Source organism: Oncorhynchus masou, chromosome 29, assembly GCF_036934945.1.
Source record: "Oncorhynchus masou masou isolate Uvic2021 chromosome 29, UVic_Omas_1.1, whole genome shotgun sequence".
Lineage (NCBI taxonomy): Eukaryota > Metazoa > Chordata > Actinopteri > Salmoniformes > Salmonidae > Oncorhynchus > Oncorhynchus masou.
The window spans coordinates 91,427,016-91,431,150 of NC_088240.1; the positions used below are offsets into that span (position 1 = coordinate 91,427,016).

Consider the following 4,135-nt stretch of genomic DNA (forward strand, 5'->3'; position numbering starts at 1 on the left):
ATGGAACTGAAAATAGATTTCATTTCATTTCCACATCCTTGATTCAATAACCTTTTCACTTTGTATGTTTACAGACATGATATTTGTTGTTTGTAAGTATTTAGGAAACCCACATTCTCTGATTCATTTAGCCCAACTCTCTCAGAATAAGTAGGCTGATTATCCAGCATCTCTCTTCATGACCTGAGTCACCTCTCCTGATCCCTTTGTGGTGTATTCCAGGGACGACACTGCCCCCCACTGGTCTATGACAGTAACTGCAGGTTCTCAACACCAAAGGCTATAGGATTTTTAAAATGTATTTTTTATTTAACTAGGCAAGTCAGAACAATAAAATAATTATTATTTACAATGACAGCCTACCCCCCCCCCCCCCCCCCCAAAATAAACCTTTATTGAACTGACTAAAAAATATGAAGCCCTTATGTATAAATAAAGAGAGGTTTTGTTATATAAAACTTCAGAAGAGTGCAATTCTGTGACGAACAATTACGATCAGACACAGCAGCAAGGTAACATTTGGTCACAACAACAACAAAATGTCATGTTTTTTCCTCACTTAAATAAAAGTCTAATTATTATTGTCAGGTTTGATGAGTTGGCGTACCCCAGAATAGTGTCTCGGTAGTCTACCTCTTCTGGACCAGAATCATGCCTCGGTAGTCTACCTCTTCTGGATCTGTCTCTTCATAATCTGATCTAGGATCAGGTCTCCCTGCTTCACGTCCGTGTTGCCACAGCCAACCACCGGACAGCTGTGGGACGGAGAAAGGAATATGCTAATGAATCAATCTAATGTTTCACTGCAACAGTTGTTTAAGTGTAAAACAAGGTGAAAAAAACAGCAGGGTAGGACGGAGAGATGACATCACATCCTGGTTGACAAGGTGCTATAGCAACAGGGTAGGGGACAGAGAGACGACATCACATCCTGATTGACAAGGTGCTATAGCAACAGGGTAGGACAGAGAGATGACATCACATCCTGGTTGACAAGGTGCTATAGCAACAGGGTAGGACAGAGAGACGACATCACATCCTGGTTGACAAGGTGCTATAGCAACAGGGTAGGGGACAGAGAGACTACATCACATCCTGGTTGACAAGGTGCTATAGCAACAGGGTAGGGGACAGAGAGACGACATCACATCCTGATTGACAAGGTGCTATAGCAACAGGGTAGGACAGAGAGATGACATCACATCCTGGTTGACAAGGTGCTATAGCAACAGGGTAGGACAGAGAGACGACATCACATCCTGGTTGACAAGGTGCTATAGCAACAGGGTAGGGGACAGAGAGACGACATCACATCCTGATTGACAAGGTGCTATAGCAACAGGGTAGGACAGAGAGATGACATCACATCCTGGTTGACAAGGTGCTATAGCAACAGGGTAGGGGACAGAGAGACTACATCACATCCTGGTTGACAAGGTGCTATAACAACAGGGTAGGGGACAGAGAGATGACATCACATCCTGGTTGACAAGGTGCTATAACAACAGGGTAGGACAGAGAGATGACATCACATCCTGGTTGACAAGGTGCTATAGCAACAGGGTAGGACAGAGAGACGACATCACATCCTGATTGACAGGGTAGGACAGAGAGACGACATCACATCCTGGTTGACAAGGTGCTATAGCAACAGGGTAGGGGACAGAGACGACATCACATCCTGGTTGACAAGGTGCTATAGCAACAGGGTAGGACGGAGAGACAACATCACATCCTGGTTGACAAGGTGCTATAGCAACAGGGGTAGGACAGAGAGACGACATCACATCCTGAATGACAAGGTGCTATAGCAACAGGGTAGGACAGAGAGATGACATCACATCCTGGTTGACAAGGTGCTATAACAACAGGGTAGGGGACAGAGAGACGACATCACATCCTGGTTGACAAGGTGCTATAGCAACAGGCAGACTCAAGACAACAGAGTGTAAATGAATTGACTCAACCAGACAATAGGAGCGTCACGTCTCACCGTAACTTCTTCTTCTGGTTTTGCCTGGCCTTGATCATCCCCATAATGGCGTCCCGGTCGTAGTGGTGGTTACACTTCTTGTTCTTCATTGGGTTCACCATCTCCACCTGCAGGGCCACACAACAACATGGAGACAACACGACTGTAAGTATTTATTGTCCTGTTGCCGGGCAGATTAGTTTACAGTGGGGAAAGACACACCATCAGGAGGAGAGAGACCAACCTGAGTCAGGGGACAGGTTAGTTACTGACAGGAGGAGTAGAGACCAACCTGAGTCAGGGGACAGGTTAGTTACTGACAGGAGGAGAGAGACCAACCTGAGTCAGGGGACAGGTTAGTTACTGACAGGAGGAGAGAGACCAACCTGAGTCAGGGGACAGGTTAGTTACTGACAGGAGGAGTAGAGACCAACCTGAGTCAGGGGACAGGTTAGTTACTGACAGGAGGAGAGAGACCAACCTGAGTCAGGGGACAGGTTAGTTACTGACAGGAGGAGAGAGACCAACCTGAGGGGACAGGTTAGTTACTGACAGGAGGAGTAGAGACCAACCTGAGTCAGGGGACAGGTTAGATACTGACAGGAGGAGTAGAGACCAACCTGAGTCAGGGGACAGGTTAGATACTGACAGGAGGAGTAGAGACCAACCTGAGTCAGGGGACAGGTTAGATACTGACAGGAGGAGTAGAGACCAACCTGAGTCAGGGGACAGGTTAGTTACTGACAGGAGGAGTAGAGACCAACCTGAGTCAGGGGACAGGTTAGATACTGACAGGAGGAGTAGAGACAAACCTGAGTCAGGGGACAGGTTAGATACTGACAGGAGGAGTAGAGACCGACAGGTTAGTTACTGACAGGAGTAGTAGAGACCAACCTGAGTCAGGGGACAGGTTAGTTACTGACAGGAGTAGTAGAGACCAACCTGAGGGGACAGGTTAGATACTGACAGGAGGAGAGAGACCAACCTGAGTCAGGGGACAGGTTAGTTACTGACAGGAGGAGTAGAGACCAACCTGAGTCAGGGGACAGGTTAGTTACTGACAGGAGTAGTAGAGACCAACCTGAGTCAGGGGACAGGTTAGTTACTGACAGGAGGAGTAAAGACCAACCTGAGTCAGGGGACAGGTTAGTTACTGACAGGAGGAGTAGAGACCAACCTGAGTCAGGGGACAGGTTAGTTACTGACAGGAGTAGTAGAGACCAACCTGAGTCAGGGGACAGGTTAGTTACTGACAGGAGGAGTAGAGACCAACCTGAGGGGACAGGTTAGATACTGACAGGAGGAGAGAGACCAACCTGAGTCAGGGGACAGGTTAGTTACTGACAGGAGGAGTAGAGACCAACCTGAGTCAGGGGACAGGTTAGTTACTGACAGGAGGAGAGAGACCAACCTGAGTCAGGGGACAGGTTAGTTACTGACAGGAGGAGAGAGACCAACCTGAGTCAGGGGACAGGTTAGTTACTGACAGGAGTAGTAGAGACCAACCTGAGTCAGGGGACAGGTTAGTTACTGACAGGAGGAGTAGAGACCAACCTGAGGGGACAGGTTAGATACTGACAGGAGGAGAGAGACCAACCTGAGTCAGGGGACAGGTTAGTTACTGACAAGAGGAGTAGAGACCAACCTGAGTGAGTGGACAGGTTAGTTACTGACAGGAGGAGTAGAGACCAAACTGAGTGAGTGGACAGGTTAGTTACTGACAGGAGGAGAGACCAACCTGAGTCAGGGGACAGGTGAGATACTGACAGGAGGAGAGACCAACCTGAGGGGACAGGTTAGATACTGACAGGAGGAGTAGAGACCAACCTGAGGGGACAGGTTAGTTACTGACAGGAGGAGTAGAGACCAACCTGAGTCAGAGGAAAGGTTCGATACTGACAGGAGGAGAGACCAACCTGAGTCAGGGGACAGGTTAGATACTGACAGGAAGAGTAGAGACCAACCTGAGTCAGGGGACAGGTTAGATACTGACAAGGGTAGAGACCAACCTGAGTCAGGGGACAGGTTAGTTACTGACAGGAGGAGTAGAGACCAACCTGAGTCAGGGGACAGGTTAGATACTGACAGGAGGAGTAGAGACCAACCTGAGTCAGGGGACAGGTTAGATACTGACAGGGGTAGAGACCAACCTGAGTCAGGGGA

General features: G+C 48.4%; 1 long non-coding RNA gene across 1 annotated transcript; it reads right to left on the reverse strand.

Annotated features, from left to right (window-relative positions):
- Positions 1-379: 379 nt before the first annotated feature.
- Positions 380-3,730, reverse strand: LOC135520978 (uncharacterized). Its single transcript, XR_010452470.1, has 3 exons — positions 3,711-3,730; positions 1,994-2,100; positions 380-755 (listed from the first exon to the last, which is right to left on the reverse strand). It is a non-coding gene; the product is annotated as an uncharacterized LOC135520978 (long non-coding RNA).
- Positions 3,731-4,135: the final 405 nt, after the last annotated feature.